Consider the following 19,477-nt stretch of genomic DNA (forward strand, 5'->3'; position numbering starts at 1 on the left):
TGGGTTTGATTGTTTTAATTTTTTTCTTGCTTTTTAAAAGCTAGTCCCGAGCCCTGAAATCTTGCAGCTGTTATGTTATAGGGCAGGCTCCTATTTCTTGGTATTTTTTTGTAACAATTTATAAGTGCTTCCTGGAGTGGTGCTGACTTGTTTTGGCTTGGAACCCACAATACAATATTTCATTCTTGAGATGTTGCTTCCATTTATCATAGTAGATGTGTGTGTATGCTACACACATGCGCGTGCGTGTGTGTGTGTGTGTCTGTGTTTATTCACTAAAAAAGGGCAGCTTCTTTTTTGTACACAAAAAGTACTATTCTAGAGAAAAGTGTTCCAAACCACTTCCTGGAGGACCATTGCAAACACATTTTGGGCTTGCTGTAGATAGATTCTCTAATTGCTTTGAATTTACTTTAGTACTTGACTGACGACTACTTTGAAGTGATTATGAAAAAATAAGAAGGCTTCTGCCAGGAGATTTGAGAAGGAACAAGTTTAGAGGAGACACTCTTGTTTCCAAGGAGTGAGGCTCCTCTTGAAGCTGTGTGACAGTGCAGATCCTGGCACAGAAAGAGTGGTGCAGGGGCCCTTGCTTGGCGCCTTTTATTTTGGTACTGTGCTGTCCTGCCTTGTTCTTTCCCACCGCCCGAGAACCGACTTCCTGGTTGCTGAGGAGCTGTTTAGCATTCATGTTTGTACTTTCTCCTTTCTCATCAGTTCTGTGCCAGCACCATGCTGTCTTCTGCTCTGCCCAGCAAGCTCATGGGCCACCTGGGATTCCCGTCACTCAGTGCCCAGAATCCTGGGGCCACATTGTGACTGCATCTCCATTGTGACTTTACATGAGGACATTGCCTTAGTGTTTGGGAAGAGACGCTTTCTGCTTCTTATTCCACCACAGGCTTTCTGTGTGGGCATGGACAAGCCATTAGAGGCTCTAGGCCTCTGTCGTGTTTCATATGTTAGAGGCCGGGGCTCCTTTGAGCTCCACATTTTCATGAATGTGTGAATCTTGTGAGTCAGAAGTCTGACTCAGGGACTGAGCACTTGAAGCTAATCTCTGTATGCTTTGCCTCAGGAAGAAAGACCAAGGACCTAAGCAAGAAATGAGAATGGGCAGGAGGCCCAATGTGCTCTGTGAAGGGGGTTGGATTCAAACAGATCTGACTGCAAGCCAGCTACACAATATAATAGCTCTGAACTCAGGGTCCTTGCTCTCCCCAAGCCTCCATTTCCTCTTTGACAAAGTTGGACCATGATACTTACCTCAGAATCAGCTCTGAAGATTAAAGGAGAAGATGTTGGGCAACGTGTCAAACACTGTGCCGGGCACACAAAGTGCAGAAGAAAGGTTAATTTCCATCCTACCCCTGTTCCTCCCCATCTCCTTGAGGTGTCAGAATTGAAGTCATAAAAGGAGAAAGCAAAATCAGTAACCAGTAGCAGAAGACGGGGAGTTAAGGAGAAAAATGAGAAGCCATCTGACTTCATTATGATAGAGAATTTTGCTCTTTTGAAGGCAGCTTTGGGAAGATGAGATCCATATGTTCTTCTTCATCTATGGTAGAATTTCTTGAAGATATCAGAACCACAACGAGAGAGTAGTACCGGTATTAGCCACTGCTCACTGAGCCAAGTTGTGGACTTACTGATACACTTAGACCAGCTCTACACCCAACAATAGCTTGGCACTGCCTTCATAAAGAAACATGCCAAAACTGAGATACCCAAGAAGGAATAAAGCTGGGATTGGAGCTGTTTGATTCTAACACTACCTGGGTGGTATTCACTAGTCCTACTGTACCTCTGTTAAATACATACTGCACAACCACAATAATCTTTTGAGTGAATTGCAAGCTAACCCTTTGGCTTTATGTGGGGGCTTTACCTAAAATGGATTCTGGTGGAAATGGCAGTTCCCTTTTGCATGCCCCAAATCTGGCACACAGTAGCTGCCTTCTTACTGAGTACCAAACATATAAATAGACAATGAGATAAATCAAACTTAAATAGGCCACCAGGGTAAAACCACACCTCACCCAAAGACAGAGCCAAAGTACGTGCCCTTCCTCACTGCCTGCAAATGCCATCTGGTCAGAGGAGCTCAGCACCTCTGTCCAGGGCTTGAGAGCAGGAAATGAAGGTCAACTTCCTGTCATGGAGGCAGAGAATATTCCATAAACCACACTTAATTTCCAAGGTGAGTTTTGACCTGAACATGAGAGTGATCTCTCACAGGTGCATGAAGTTTTCAAGAATGGATGCAGAGCTGACCCTCACTCACTTTTCTACTCACAGCCAATGGATCCATGTTGGCCAACCTGATGTTAGGCAGCTTTTTCGGTGGACCTGCCGTCTAGCCACCAAAAGCCTGTTGCTAGGTGATACAAACGCACTACATGTTTATGTGGAGGCCAGTCATGGAATGAGCTCTTGGGGCCACTGGTTTTCTCATTGAAGAGCTTGTGTGGTTCAAAATACACAAAAGCAGATGAGGTAGGGCAAGGAAGCTAACATTTATTGAACAGTATTCCGTTTTAGGCACTACCTTAGTCACCTCCAGTAAAATAACACTTACGACCTACCTAAAACTGTGACATATGTTGTCCTCACTTACAAATAGAAACAGCCCTGCTGTTTAATTCACGAGACTCATTTGCTCAGTGCTAAACTCATGTCAGGGGACAGTAGATGTGGCAGACAATTAGGATGTGATTTTTCTCTGTCATTCAAGGTATCAGTGATACTTGTTACAGCTTGTGTCCCCCCAAAGCCTCATGCGGTCATGGGGGTGCGTTTCAGAGGTGGCTGGATCTAGAGTGTGTGGTCCTGGGAGCAAGGCTGTGTGATTACTAAATCAGAACACTGATTGGTTTGGCATAGTTTAGGCTAGGATTAAGGGTGTGAGTGCCACACCCACCCTAAGACAGGCAGCCTGTGTACAATACAAGGGACAGAAAGAGGGCTAATGTGCTCTCTCCTTCCTGCTTGCCACGGACTGTTTCTTCTCTGTGATGCCTGTGCTATGCTGCCCTGCCTTGGAGCCACCTAACTGTGAACTGAAAACTCTACAAACTGTGAGCCAAATAAACCTTTCCTCCTTTAACTCTGGGAGTAGGGTATTTTGTCTCAGCAATGAGAAAAGTAACTAAGACAATGTTGTTTGGGTAAGAATGGGTATACATAGGTGAAAAGTATAGGAAGTTAAGATATTGAAGAATTACATGTTCTACCCATATGAGCACAGTGACATCACTGAAGGGACACTATTACTAACACAAGAGCATCTCCTTCCATCATTTTTTCTGTATTTTTGTTTCATTGTATTGTGTACACAATTTAGAGTCTTGCTCTTTTACTGATCATTAATTCATTTTCCATATTATTAATTCAAACTCTGTAAATATAATGCTTAATAACTGCATAATAACCTGACCAGTGGCTGTCTCTTGTAATTATTCTCCCTCTCCTCCTCCTCCTTCTTCATAGCTTATATTTATTGAGAGCTTTCAATTCATTTGCTGTTAAGTTAAATGTCACCCTGTAAAATCTTATTCAATCCTCACGGTAACCCTGTGAAGTAGGTTTATGATCTCTTTACATAGTTGACTGCATAGATGAGACACCTAGTGCACAGAAAGGTCAGATAATGTGCCCAAGGCTACACAGCTATTATGAAGTGGAACAAGAATTTTGTTTGGTTTTTCTAGAACTAAAGGTCTTTACTATTCCCATTTCCTTCTTGTTAGGCATTTTAGACTGATTCTAATCTTTCCTTGCCATATCCTTCTATGTCTGTATATATGTATGTCATGTATCTCTATTTGTATATGTGTTTCCATAAATATTTATAATATGTGTGCATCTATGTAGTTACTTTTCATTTCTTAAAATACATTCACAGAAGAAGAATGACTAAGTAAAAAGTATGACAATTCTGCAGACTCAACGCATACTGCCAGATAGCTTTCTCAAAGTTCCACCCACTTCCATTTCTGCCAGCCATGTGGGAGAAGGCGAGTTTCATCACACACTGTTAGAGGAGGAAGAGGGGGTGAAGCAAGAAACAAATGGCCATGTGTGGCTGATGGATTCAGATGCACACAGAGTCTGAGACCCCTGAGCTCTGGCCGATATGGTACAGGAGTAGCTTTGGGAGGTTGCAGGAGCCTCATGAGACAGAGGAGAGGGAGGGTGAGTGGAAATGTTAGACTCAGAAGATGTGGGCTTCAGACCCATCTCTAGCATTTCATGTTAGCTCTGATCTGTGGGTCTCCTGGTTTGTGAATTCACTTCATTTATTCTAATTGTTGGGGATGAGGCAGAATGGTGATGAGGAAGGCCTTTGGGAAAGTTAGGGTGTCACCTAGCCCCAAATGGTAGGGCTGGATCTGAGTGGCAAGGAGTTCATGGAAGAGCATTCCAGTCCAGGTGGCTCCTGAGCCAGGCCTGAAATCTGTGGCTTGTTCTGAAGACAGCAGGGACAGTGATCACTGGCAGCATATTGTAGCGGCTGGAGTTGGGGCCAGCCTGGCAAGCTTGGGAAGGACCTAGAGAACCTGAAGTGTCATTCTAAGAGTTTGAATTTAATTTATAGATAAAGGGATTCAGCTTATGGTTGTTCCCACTCCTGCCCTGAGGAGAGGGCCTTGATTTGATCTATATATTTAGGAGATGCCGCTGAGTAAATAGATATCTAAGGTACTAGGCCAGTGCTGAAGGGACTAGTCAGATAAGGTCAAAGTTATCAACCATACCCCATAAATAATCAAATGCACACACCTCTGTGTGTGTGTGTAGTCTAGCTAACATATGAACAGGTCCTCACTTTTAGCTGTCAAAATAGGACAAATGTAGCCATGATAAAAGTACATAAATTTTAGAAGGGGCTCAGAAGAAGGATTAAAAGATTTCTACTTACATTAGGGGTCAATAGGAAGAGTCAGGAAAACTAAAGTACCCTGAGTGCAATGCACAGGCACCCTGCAAGGAGGGTGAGCTTATCCCCCTTTCAGATATGGGTAAAATGAGACTAGGGTGGCCTAATCCACAGATTCAACACTATGCACTGTAACAGTGCTGCAGTTCGGTCAAGTGTGCCAGACCCTAAGTCCCACTCTGCTCTGGTGCCTGTTGAGATTTCCCAGAGGAAGTGACCTTATAGGTGAGCCTGGAAGCAGGCAACAGACATTGTCCAGCCAGACAATTATGCAAGAAGGCAGTGCCAGGAGGGAAAGATCAAAGACACTGTGTGATCCCTTTAATAATATACAAACCTCCTTTCATATATTGGAGATGAAGTCAGTCTATATATAGAGAGAAAGACACACACACACATACATCTGTATATATCTACACACATTGGAGCCATTACTCCTGCTAATTGAGTATTTACTATGTGTCAAGTCCTATTCTTAGTGCTTAACAAGTATTGACTCTTTCAATCATGCCTACAGCTTGGATTAGCCACTGTTATTATCCCCATAGAGGAGCCAACTGGAGACACGACATCCAGGAGTGAAGCTTGGAAGTGGCAGAGCCAGGATTTCCACTCAGATGTCCTGATTCTTCTTTGCATCATTGCCTCTAACCTGCACAGTTGAGGCTGGGACCCATTTTTCCCTGGCCCCCAAGGGAAGAAAGAAAATGAAGTCAGTCTGTGTTTTCTTTCCCTACAGAGGACACAAATGTCTTTAATGAAGATAGAGATGAACCAGGCTGATCCTTGGTTTTTATTTTTCCTAATGAAGGTGACAATAATGATAGTGACAGCCAGCCTTTCTGGAAGTGTGCTATTAACCAGGACCAAATGTGTTGTTGGCCACACCAGAGGGCAGGGAGTAGGTATGGTGCCCGAGGAGACTGATAATTGCCTGAGGTGAGGAATGCTGGTGTGGGTCATGCAACCCTTGCTAAACCATGTGGGCTTCAGCTACAGTGCAGTGGGGAGCCAAGGGAGGGTTCAAAGCCAGAGACTGCAGCAAACTCCATCTCTAGTGATTGTTTGGGGGAGGAGCAGAAAACTAGTGAATGGTTTGCTATGAAACCAAATGTAGTAATCGTGGTAATGCAGTTTACCCGGACTGAAACAGTGGCCATGGAAATGTGGAGAAGGGAATTGGCCCATGAATAAAGATCTTAGGGTTTAGTGTCAAATTGCACGTCACTGGGTGAGCCAAAGAGAGGTGTTCTGGATGGTGCCCATTTCTGTGTTCACAGATTACTCGTTTCCTTGCTTGGCTGGGAAGCTGTATCCTACAGAAAAAGTGTGTCTAATGTTGGGCTAGAAGCAACCAATGCACTTGTTTACTTTTCCTTTGCAGAGAAAGCTGCAAACTGTCACTAGTGATATGTACCAGTAATAAAAATCCAGTCCTCCCCTCCTCTCCCGCTTAAGGAGAAAAATTATTTTGCTCATAACTTTGATGAGCTTGATCAATGTTCAGATATCATCCCAAGCACAGAGGCACCCAGGCGCTGGAGAAATTATTAATATTTTACTGGTGGACTTGGTTGAGCACACACAATAAAAACAGGCTCAGTGTCATTGCACCTTGGAAAAGCAGATGGCAGCCAAGCAGAGCTGCGCCCAGCAGTTTGAAATTTCAAATTAAATCAATTTGGAGCTTTGCTTGTGCCTCAGGCAAGATTTCCCCTCAATGACGGAGACAGGAGAGGTGAACCTTTCTTTCCAGTGGCTGCTGAGTGGTGCCCTGCATTCTGTCATGCAGGGTGGCCTGAGAGCTGTGAGAGAAATGGGCTACTTCTGACCCAAGTTCCAGAGTACAGTCCACAGGAAGGAAGAAGCAGAGCAGCCCTGAAGTCTCTAGGATGCCATTGCCCCAGTCCACGTGGTGATCTAAGACCTCAGGTCTTGGCACTGTAGAGCCCTAATCCAAAGGGCTTAGCCTCAGATTCGACCTTGCCAGGATGTGGCTTGGCCACCACAACCTTGCCCAAGACAGAGATTTGATGTGCAGTCATCCGACTAGGGCCAAAGAGCCCACAATGTTGACAGTATCACAGTCCCCAGAGCTCTCACTGGCTGCCGGCAGAAGGTGAGCATGAATTTGCAGTGGTCTTTGAAGTCCTTAAGTTTGTCAAAAGCACATTTATAGTCTTATGGCCTGGCCAGCTTGGTTTTTATTTTATTTTCTTCATTCAGTCCTTTTACTTCTTTTCTCTGTGAGCCAGTGATGGGAGTTCATCTAGACTAACGAATGGTTTTCCACCCTGCCTGGGGACCATAATCATCTAGGAAACTTTGTGGTAATGCCTCTCCTCATGCTCTACCCTTGAGAGTCCAGGGCCATGAATCTGGGCTCTTGTTCTTAGCTGTACTCAGGTCAGTGCCTGAGACAGGACAAGCAGTCAGGCCACTGTGGGATTAAGCAAATTGAATAATACCCTAGCTGCTACATTCTTGCACATTGTGTTCCCTTGGGATCAAACACTCTTCTCTTTTCATCTCCTCCTCTTAATCTAAATAACTTCTGTCCTTCAGGACATGAATCACTTATCGCCTGCTTCCACTTCAGTCTGGCGATGTCACGCTGGCAGCCTCCTGCCCACCTGTGTGTTTCCCCACGCTCTCCATGTAGACCATCTCAGATTTAATGATCTGCTTGGGGACTGTCACCTTCCGAAGTTTGGACTTCTATACTAAATTGCCAAAGATATGTGACTTACACAACAAGCATTTCTTCCTCACAGTTCTGGAGCTTGAGAAGTCCAAGATCAAGATGGCAGTAGATTGGGTATCTGGTGAGGACCTACTTCCTAGTTCTGCTGATGATCACCTGTGACCTCACAAAGCAGAAGAGAGAGAGCAAACACCACGGGTCTTTTTATAGGGCACTATTGTTAATTCAAGGGCTTCCGCCTCAGGACTTCATGTGTCACAGGTGTGTTTTGCTTCATAATACCATCATGCTGGGGATTAGGATTTAATGGATGCCTTTGGAAGGTCAGAGGTGGATGGACCGAAACAGTGATTGTGAATTGTGAGCTTTTTACAGCTAGGACCAGGCCTTTATAGCCTCGATCTACACATCAGTTAGAGTACCAGGTACAAAGTAGGCAGGCAGAAAGTAATAGTTTTGTTTTAATGATAATGACTATTTCTGTATGTACCAGATAAAAACCAGTATATGATCTGCTGCTCAGAAAGTGAAAACACCACAAGCTTTGCTGGCTTTCCTGCCCTATCTGGATCAGATCTTGAAGTCTGCCCAAGAGGAGACCTCCTCCTGTTTGCTTCTCTAATTAGTTATAGCTTTTAGGTGGTGTCCCAAGACCTAAGCATCTAAGCTTACGAAGCTTTATTTGTGTGAGTGTGTGTGTGTGTGTGCGTGTGTGCTTGTGGTACTAGGGATTGAGCCCAAGCCCACTCTATCACTGACATACATTCTTAGCCTTTTAGGTTTGTTTTTGTTTAAATTTTGAGACAAGGCAATTTGAAACAAGTTGCCCAGGCTGACTTCAAACTTAATAATCCTCCTGCTTCAGCCTCCTGAATAGCAGGGATTACAGGTATATATCCGCATGAGTGGTTTGAAGTCCTTTTTTAAGTCAAAAATGATATGCCCTCTCCTGGATGCCATGAGAATAAATTTTATATGGTTAGTGTCCATTAGTTAAGAACTATGCACTAAAAAAAAGCTAATAGGAATTTGCTTATGTTTTTAAATAAAGATATATGTCATTATGATTTTTACTTACACTTAAATAGTATTATTCTATGGGTGTACATGCAATGTTTTTCAGATGATAGATAATGTTTGGTGTGGATATAGATTCATGTCCCTTTGAAGTAAGTCTAAAGCTTCTTGGGAAATCCACAGCCCCCCAAAAACTGGTGCCCCACACACCCAATTTGACTGTCAGGCATGCCTATTTGGGTAGCTGATTATTTTTATTGAATAATTAAAATGTAATATCTTTACACTCTCCATGGGTTCTAGCACCACCATTTACCATTTTCCCAAACGTGCCTGCTGCATTCCTTGGCATCCTCCCTAGGCCTTGAAAACCTCTGATTTGTAATCCCTGATATGAAATAACTAGACACCCCTATTCAAATGGGGTTATCTCCAATGTGTAAAGTACTTTGACATCTCTGACCTCATTTGAGCTTCTTGGTTACCCTTGGATGACATGAGACAACAGTATCCTGTTTTACAGACAAGGTAACCGAGACTCATATTGTTTGATAACTTCCCTAACAGGGCCAAATAAATTCACAGTGGCTGGAGTCTAGGCCTGTGGACTCCTAGAAAGGGGCTCTTTCACTCACACTACTGTCTTGCTTGTAATCAGCCTGAGGTTGTTATTGTCAATGGATACTCATCACAATCCACCCTGGTGAAGTGGGAGCAGAGGGCTGCCCTTCAAGGAAGGGAGGGTAGGAAGGCCTGCCTTCAACCTGGGGTCAGGCAACAGGCAGGGAGGCAGGTGAGAAAGATTGTGAATAGTAAACACATCCACGTAGAGGGAAAGCCAAGAATTATTGATAGCAGGTTGCAAAAAGCAGAAAGCTGAAGACAGGAAGGTCTAATTTTTCCTTGCTTGTGCATAAATAAAATCACCTGTAGAACACTTGCTTTGTTTTGTTTTTCACCTGTAAATGGCAATGATGACTTAATGTCCACCTCCCTGGTTCCCCATCATAAGGCCAAACTGAATCACAGAGGCAAAAAGGTTCTGAAAACTATAGAGTGAATGATAACAGAAGGCTTTCAGATAATACTTTTAATGGGTCATTAATTTTTCATCTATGTAGTCATTGTCTCTCATAGAAAATTTTGGTTTCAGTCAAGGAGTGGGGCTGAATCCCTGAGACAGACCTCAAGGGCAGAATAATTTGAAGATTGCAAGGCAAGTTTCCGCAAAGGTCACTGGACCACGCCTCTGAGCTGTCCAAGTTGCTCGTGGATAAAGAGTGGCTATGTTTGCCAGTCTGTTAGATGAGGGGAGGTTGAGTTGAAAATTGAGTGGCTATGGGCTTTGGATTTGAAGGAGTGTATTTCCTCTTCTTGAAGTTTGAGTACCTGGTTTCCATGGTATTTTCTGGGTAACCTATTGATTTCAGCTCAAATTCTCTCCGGAGGCTACAGGTAGCCAGCAATAAGTTTTCCTAAAGGACTGTAGGTACCCTTTTCTCAGGCTCTGGATTTCAGACTTGATTGTGGCTTCATAATATCTCGGCCAGGGGCTCTGGGAAATTTTGTGAGGGACATGGCATGTCTTGCTCCAGATACACTGTGCTGTGGGAGTTCATGGGTGATCCCACTGGCAGGCTCTCCTGCTTTGGAGAGGACCAGGGACTGTTGGGTTGTGATGTTCTCTACTCAGGCTTCTGTGGCTGTTTCAGAAGCAAAGCATCTTTCACTTCTTGCTGGGATCTGCTTTTCTTTACACTTTTAGGATTTATTGACTATAACTTCTGTCTTGGCCCATTCAGCCTGCTATAAGAACCTGTAAACAGCATAAATCTATTTATCACACTTCTGGAAGGTGTACATCCAAGATCAAATGCCTTGTGAAGGCCCTCTTCCTAGTTGATGGCACCTTCTTATTGTGCCCTCATATGGCAGAGGGAGTAAGAGAGGCTCTGGGGTCTCTTTATGTATTTGTGCTCATTAAGAACACTATTCCATTTGTGAAGCTGCATCCCCATAACAGAATTGTTTACCAGAGGCTCCACCTCTTCTTAATACTGCCACATTAGGAGTTAAGATCTCAACACGTACATTTTGGAAGGACACAAATATCCAGTATATAGCAGATCCCAAAGCATGACACTGATGTAAACTGAAAAGATAACAAATCCCCATTTAATGAGAGCCTATCCGGGCAGAAAGGTAACTAGGTAGAAACTTGTTCTCCAAAGTGCTATATGAGGATTGTTGATTTGATTGCCAAGAACCAAATGACACAGCATATTTTAAAGTGCTTTATAATCTTATATGTAAAGAAGCTGCTTCTAACTTATCTCAGTCTGAGGAGCTGCTTTAAAACATCAAGAAATTTTATAATGTATGATAGTGGCTAGACTTGGTCTTTTGTACCTGTTATTTAAGAAGAAACATGCTGGCTAAAAGCTTCAATGAGTATATAGTGCTATTTTAAATGAACTTGGATGTTAAATAGATACAAACATTAGGTAAAGAGGCAGGCATGTATTAACATTTATGGGGCTATACACATACATCTGAAAATATCAATTTATATATTGGTAAGGCATATTTTTTTCCAATTTACAGACAGTGCTGGACAGATATATAGATTCTTGAATGCTTTGTAAAAATTTCATGGTTCTTCTAGGTGCTGTTACCCACTGGCTGAAAAATATTGAATTCTTAAATTAGGCTTGCCAACTCTTTAAAAAGTGAGTATAATGTGTATGATGATTAGGTAAACAGACTATTCAATCTTTTCTTCAATTATTCCAGTTAAACAAGAATTATGCTGAAAGGTATAAGAATTTAACTTGTCATTGCTTTGCCTCTGGTCACCAACAACTCAGCAGCACACAAATGATACAACTTTATGGAGTTGGAAGGGATTTTAAAAGTAGAGGTCTTGAGAAACAGTGGAAAGAACTAGATTCATCGTGGACCACATCCCGTGGTTGTTTCCAAATTGTGTGTCTTGAAGAAATTTGGGATTCTCAGCCTCAGGATTCTGAATTGAAAAATGGACACAAAAACATCTCCTTCACAACATCATGGTAAGGATCTCCATATGGTAGGCATCTGACAAAGAGCAGCTGTATTCTATCCCACTCAACATTTTGTAGATAAAAATTGAGGGTCCCAAAGAGTGAGACATAAAGGGGATGTACACACACACACACGCAATGTTTGGCAGTGTGAAGATCTCCTGATTCGTATATCTGGGTTCTACCACGTTTTCAAAATTTATTCTTTCTGGCGGCTATACTCAAAATAGTTATCCTAATTTACTAGGCTGGAATTGGCAATGGGCCAATAGACAGAGGTTTGTTTTTTTAACAAGAGGAGAGAACAACCAACTGCATCTTTTACCCAGACTCTCAGAATGGTATTCAGTAAGTTTCTTATTCTGAGAACTTTAATGGAGGGGTCCTGCTCCCTTTGCCTTCCCTGATTCTGCTGCCACTTGGAAAGCCCTGTGGTTCACAGCTAATTAAAGAGGGATAGAAGAAAATTATACCTCTGCTGATGCTATTGTTTTAGTCTATCTCAAAAGCTCCTTAATAGCAAGGCAACATGCAGTGGACTGCGAGGAGGTCTCAGTGGCAGAGAGGGAAGAGGAGGCCCTGCAACGGTTTCCATGAGCTCACTGCCACTTCGTTACATCACCTTTACACTTACTGTCATTAAACACACATGCATGCGCACACACACACACATGCACATACTCAGGCACACACACTTGCTCTTTCAGATAATATTCCAGCATTTGCCAAGTCCTAGGAAAATAAGGAGGCTCTGAAGAGAACAAAATACCACTGGTAATGTGTTTTTATTACATTTCTGGCACCATTTTTTCCTTTTCATTTCCTCATTTATTACTACAAGATGCATGTGTCCCCATTTTATATGAAAATACTGGAGCTTCAAGGAGTTAAATTTACCTAGCTAGTAAGTGTCAAAATTGGGATTCAAAACCAGACCTTTACCACCGTCATTCCTATCAGCATTATAATTATCATTTACCATCTTCATTGAAATGCCTAACATTTGTTGAGCACTTACTATGACTTGACCCCTCTTTTAAGCACTTTGAACTTTAAAAAATATACTTTTTATCGATTTAACCAAAACCTTATAGTCACGATTACTGTCTCCAAACTTTCTCCAGCTGATGCAGCTGGCAACCTGTTAAACTCCAGAAGCTACCATCTTAACCACATTGCTATGTTTAAATCCTAACCAGATATCTTCCAACTATACGTCTTGCTTTGCTAGGGCTTTTTAGGGCTGGTAGGCCTTTTGAGAGGCTTGTGGGAAGAAGATAGGCATATCTTCTTGAGCCATACAAATGACACATTAAAATGGACCCAGTTCAGGCATACCAAGGTGAAAATCTCCCCAGGTGTTGACAGTATTCATCAGAGCATAGTAGACTGCATAGTGTTGCTGTGTAGCAATACCAGGTACAGTTCATGATTAAATAGGTAAGTTTATATGGGTCTTCTGGATCTCTTGTTGTTTGACAAAGCAAGATATATTGTAATGTGGTCTAACAGTGTAAGCAGATGACTACTCATAAAGAAAGGCTTCGGATGGTCTGTACCTAAGGACGGCACTAATTAACAAGACATGGGCAAGACGGTGTGATCAGCACTGAGGACAGCTCCAGCATCCTTGGGGCTCTCACAGCACTGACCTGGAATTTGCTCCTCTGTGCTGTGCAGTTAGCTCTTCCCTGAGACGAAGCTTTGAAAATTCCTGACTTTCTTGAGTGTGTGTTTATTTGTGTGCCTGTGCAGGAGCTATTAAAGTTTTTTTGTTTTATTGAGGTAAAGGCACATGAGAAATACCATTAACAAATGTTTATAGTATTGCAACCTAAAGGTACATTGTTCAACAGGTATATAAAAGGATGCTCAGTATGACTTATCCATAAAGAAATGCAAATCAAGACCATAATAAGATGAGTAAATTCGATGTTCTTTCCATTGAGTTAAAATAGCGGTTCTTAACTTTTTCAGTTTATGTGCTCTTTCAAAAAGGGCATGAAAGTGATGTCCAGAAAAAAAATTAGAAATTTATAGAGGCACAAAAAGTTTTATTTGCCATAAACAATAAACTTGAGAAATTTGTAGGAAAATGGATCCACCTTGAGACCATAATGTTAGGTGATGTAAGTCATACACATAAACTTAAATATCACATGGCTTCTTTCATATGAGAAACCCAAAGTATAAATAAGAACAAAATTGAGATAGGTAATAGGAAATAGGAGATAGATCTTTTGCAGATTGGAAAGGGATGAAGAGATGGAAGGAGAGGGGAGAAGGGAGGAGAAAGGGGTGGAAAAGAGTTAAGATGTGTTAGGTACATGAACCTACCCCCCGTGAGGGATGTATTCATTATGCATTGAAAACATGTACTAAAAATATAAAAATTGAAGAAATTTTACCTAAATTTAAAAATGATAAAAGACCTCCCTGGCATACTGTAAGTTTAGGCCTGTTTCAGGTAAGCATTGCTGTGTAACATATTGCCCCAAAACAACAATGTCCATCAACAAAGTCTTATTTCCTGCGATTTTCAGGTTGACCAGGTGGTTCCCACACTGGTGACTGCTGGACTCACCCATGCACGTGGAAGGGTTGGAGCTGGTGCATTCCAGGTGACCTCACTGCATGCCTAGACGCTGGTGCCAGATGTGAGCTGGCTAACTTGCTGCTTCTCTGTGTAGCATCTTATACTCCTGTAGGTCACCCTGTCTTCTTTATGTTGTGGTGATAGGGTGGTATTTATCCTACTAGGGCTTCATCTCTCTAACTCACTAACTAGCAGTTCTCCTACATTCTGATGGTCAATACATGTGACAGAGTCCAGCCCAGATTCAAGAGGTCAACTCCTTGTGAAGGAAGCTGCACAGACTTTTTAGGCATCTTTGATTTATCACAGCCTCCTTAAAATAACAGATCAACATAAGCCACGATAAGCAGTCCAGTCCTCCCCAGCTCACTACTCCATAGAACACTGGTGTGTTTTGTATGTTACCTCTATTATAATATTAACCCATTTATGCATGGAAGAAGCAATTATTTAAGACCACTTGTGAGCCATCCCAAGTGCCCATTTGTCTAAAGTTTACATCACCTCATCAAGTTATTATAAGAATTTTATCAAATTTCATCATCTCTCCTACTTAAAGATGAAAACATTGACTCTCAGAAAGATGAAAAATTTAGCTCAATACACCCATCAGTTCATGGTGGTCCCCCACTGCAGGGTCCTTTCTCATGTGCTCTCAGTCTGCTGCTTTGCAGCTCTCTGTCTGCCTGTTTCCCCTCAAGTTCCTGAGTACCTGAGGACATGACCATACACTTTTCCCTTGCACATTACTGGTCCATGGTGAACATAATGGTTCCCAGTAAATTGTGTTGGGGAGATTGATGGGCTTCCAAACCATGGCTGCTTTGTTTTTTCTTCTGCAATCATCTCTAGTTTATGTTGTCAGAGCCCTTGTGGCAGAGAATAATACAGTTGGAAATAGTACCCAACCTTTATAAAAAGCTTACTATATGCCAGAAACTAAGAATTTTTGCCTAAGTATTTCATAGATCCTTATCATCTATGTGATATGTATTTTTATTTATTTATTTATTCATTCATTTATTCTTGGCAGTGCTGGGAATTGAATATACCACCTTACAGAAGCTAAGCCAGCACTTTGTCACTGAGCTACACCAGCACCCTAGTCCTATGACCTTGATTTTACATACGAGGAGTTAGAGGGTTGGAGAATAGAAACAGATTGCCCAAAGTGATGCACCTGTTAGGTGACAGAGCTGAACTTGAACTCTGGACTCTGCCTCTTTAGCTGTATTCTTGGTGACTGGATGAGTCAATCTACACAGCCCTATTGCTTTTCTGAGTTCTTTTGTGGGGTAAGAAGAGTTTACAGATTTATGTGAAAGGTAACTTGCTTATAATGGAACTTTGCACCTCCTACCAGATAAAAAGGAGACTTGACACTCGCCATGATCTGGCTCCAAAGGACCTTTCTAGCCTGTTCCCCTCCCTCCTATCTCTATGTTCCTGCCACAGTGCTCCTTTTTCTGGCATGGACTCTACTACCCTACCATGTCCCTTTGCCTTTGCTAATGAAGTTTCCTCCATTCTTCACACACTGGACTTCTCCGTCCTTAGAACTGAAGTGATTATTCTTTGGTAAAAGGTTTATTTCTCCAGTTGCCATCATTATCTCATTCTCTGTGCTTCCCCAGCAAATAATGCATGCCTTAATTTTGCCTGATTCCACCCCAATTCACCATTTAGTGCTTATCTTCCAGAAGGCAGTGAACAACTTCCTCACTTCATCTCTCCTTCTTTCTCTTTTTTTTTTCCAACTGATTTCACATTTCTGCTCTGTCCCAGACGCTACACTACAGCCTGACTATAGAAATAACTAAGATACAAACCCTGCCCTCAGGAAACTGTTCAGCACAGATAAGTCATTGAATAAGAATTATGTGGACAAATTAATGAGCTTGGGGTGTAGGGGGGATTCAGGGTGTAACAATCATAATCCATACCAGAAACATGGGCAGTAGACATATTGTAGACACTTGGTAGAGACTCCTTTGTTTATTTGCTCTATATACCACAATAGCCATAGGTTCAAATCCTGCCCATTCTCTCTTGGTAACTTTGAGCAAGTCGCTTTAGCTTTCTGATGCTCAGTTATTACAGCTGTGAAGCAGAATCAATAATCCTGATCTCAGAGGGTTTCTGTGAAAATTAAATGTGTAGCAAATGCCTACGGTAAGAGCTGGATATATTTTTGCATTCTAAATTCCTCCTGAAGTTAATTTCAGAAAGAATAAGTAGCAATCCTAAGCACATTGTTAGATGAATGAATGGATAAATAAGTGAATTAATAAGTGAATGAATGAGGCACTTGTCAGTGGGGTAAACTCCAGGGCCTGAGGGCACAGACAGCTCCTGCAGGGCGAGACAGCGCCAAGGCTTCCAGGGCACGGCAGCCCTAGAAAACACCCTCTCCAGCTGCCCTGCTCCCGCCCCAGAGGCCAGAACAAGGCTCCTTCCTTTGCAGGGGGCCTGAGCAGCTTGTTTTTCTCCTCTTTGTGTTTGGGGATATGTGATTTTACTGTCAGCATGGTGTTTCTAATGAAAGGCAAATGGTGTCCAATGTGACTTGGAAAAAAATGTACCAACAACAACAAAATTATATGTTCTTTTTTCCTGTAGCATTCGCAGGGAGAATATGTGACTTGTTTGCTGTCAATACGGCTTATAATGACCTGGTGCGCAGAAGCACTGCCAAGTGTGTGCGGCATTCATTATACACGTGTATTAAATGCAACGCAATAGGAGTTTGGCAGTGGCCGGATAAGCACCGCCCTGGGGCTAATGGGCAGTCACAGTGCCTCCTCCCCTGGGGTAATGAGGTGGACAGGGAAGTGGACAACAGCACAGGCCTGCAGTGGGTGTCTGGAGTCTTCTGGGTGATCCCAGGAGACACCGAGGGGAAATCTTAGAGATGGAAGGGTGCTCAAAGATACATTTTTCTCTCCACAAGACAAAATTATCCAGAAAATAGTTCCTGAGCACCTGCTAAGTGCCTGGCTTGGGAACAGGCTCCAGGAATAAGAAGTTCATAGGTTAGGAGGCAAAAGTGATTAGAGAGAGAGGGAGAATGATAATGCACAGCGATAAATGCTGTAGCATGAGGTGGTATCAAACAGTAGAGGGGGAGGACTGCACCGACCCAGTGCCACCTCCTCTGAAATGCCCTCCCTGGCCCGTCAAGGAAGGAGGAAATGGAGGATGAAACTTAGGGGAAGAGCAGTAAGAGTGGACATTTTTAAGGTGGAAACTTACATGAGAAGCCAGATGTCTTGATGGAAAGAATCCATCAAGAAACACAAAACTCTTGGTGGAATCTGGGAGGCAGACGGGGGACCCAGCAAACATTTCAGTGATGCACTGGTCACCAAAGGCATGGGCATAGCTGTTGATTCCAACTGTGTCTGAAGAAGACATTGGCTGAACATTTTCCAATTTTCCTCTTTAGTGCTGAGATGATCAGAGAAAGGGGTATATCCGCTGCCTAGGTGTTGAAGATTATTGGAGAAAATGGATAGTTGAAATTATTGTTGATGAAAAATGTCTCTGAAACATACACCATACTCATGTAAAACAGGAATAGTAATAACGATGATGATCTTTATTATGAAAGTACTGTGTCATGCAGATACAATGCTAATCATCTTCTATGTGCTACCATATTTGGTTTTCACAACAAAACTCTAAGGTACTAGAAAGATCCTATTTAAAGATGAGTAGAAGAAACCTAGTGAATTAAGGCAATTTTGTTCAAAGCCCTCTAGCCAAGCAGACACATAGCAGACACTTGACTTCTGAGTTCACCCTTTTAACTACCAAATTGCTGAGCCAGACTTTGGAACAACCATGGCAGGTTGGCATCCGCTCCAGGCGCCCTCACCTATACCCGAATTCGTGAATACTCAAGTACATTGCATAAAATGCCATGATATTTACATACAACCTATGCACATCCTCCTGCATGCTTTAAATTACTTCCAGATTATTTATCACACCTAGTGTAATCCAGAGGCTATGTAAACAGTTGTTGCACTGTGTAGGCCTTCACTGCTTGGATTTAAGTCCAAGCCCACTTGGCTCACTTATTGTCTGAACTCAGCCTCCAGTGAAGAATGAATCTTGCTGCTCATCTAGTAAGTTTTCAGAAAAAAAGAGTGTGGGTCTGAGTGGCAAATTTTTGTGGATTTCTGACATGCTTGCTGCCATTCCTACTCTCATGAATTTGGGGGTTTGTAGAGATTCCAAGAAGTGCCTCTTGAGGATACTCAGATGTACTGTAGGTCAGTGTGGCAGGAGGGTGGGGCTCAGCTGGTCAGAGATGATGCCAGGTGGCTGAGTCAGGCCAAGGAAGCCTGATGTGTCCCAGATCGGAGCCAATTGATAAAGAAAGGAAGTAAATTTAAAATGTCAAAGGTTCTTTCATACTACCTTATAAAAATTATATTGTGTGAGGGGATGCACATCCATGTGCACGTGCACACACACACACACACACACACACACACACACACGCAGTAGTTCCTTGGCATCTGGTCCAGGACCCCTTGTCTGTACTAAAATTATTGGATGCTCAAAATCCTTTATAGAAAATGGGATGGTATTGACATATAACCTATGTAATCTTCCTGTATCTTTAAATCATCCCTAGATTGTTTATAATACTCAATGTAATTTAAATAGTTCCACTATATAGGTTAGAAGAAAAAGGCCTGTATATGTTCAGTACAGATGAATTCTTTTAAAATATTTTTAATCTGCAGTTGGTTGAATGTGTGGTTGAAGAATCTGCAGATATGGAGGACCAACTGTCTATAATGTAGATTATATATACACATACATACATATATATGCTATAAATACATGCATATATTATCTGTACACATATACTGCCACAGTTAAAAACTTGAATACATGTAGGTATACATTTTACCAGGTAATCTGTATTCAACTCCTGTGTACCAGGACTACACTGTGCATTGACAAGCATTATGTTACTTAACCTCCACAATTACCTGATGAGCTAATTATTATTGTCTTATGTTTTCAAATAAAAAACCCCAGGCTCAGAGAAATTCAGTCACCCCTCTCTATCTCCTCTAGACCTATTGGTTAACAGGTGATTCTTTACTCTTATCTGTTGCTACCTATCTGTATGTCTGAAT

At 42.2% G+C, this 19,477-nt stretch overlaps 1 protein-coding gene and 1 long non-coding RNA gene across 9 annotated transcripts in view; both read left to right on the forward strand.

The window, feature by feature from the left end:
- The window catches only part of Dab1 (DAB adaptor protein 1), a 1,105,478-nt gene that overhangs the window by 227,417 nt on the left and 858,584 nt on the right, over positions 1-19,477 (forward strand). The window lies entirely within an intron of this gene.
- On the forward strand, positions 777-18,319 carry LOC147827402 (uncharacterized). Its single transcript, XR_015452550.1, has 3 exons — positions 777-7,904; positions 11,326-11,389; positions 14,266-18,319. It is a non-coding gene; the product is annotated as an uncharacterized LOC147827402 (long non-coding RNA).

The sequence above is a fragment of the Heterocephalus glaber genome, unplaced genomic scaffold (genome assembly GCF_053883595.1).
Source record: "Heterocephalus glaber isolate CG9 unplaced genomic scaffold, H.glaber_assembly_v1.0 deba00001447, whole genome shotgun sequence".
NCBI classification, from domain to species: Eukaryota; Metazoa; Chordata; class Mammalia; order Rodentia; family Bathyergidae; genus Heterocephalus; species Heterocephalus glaber.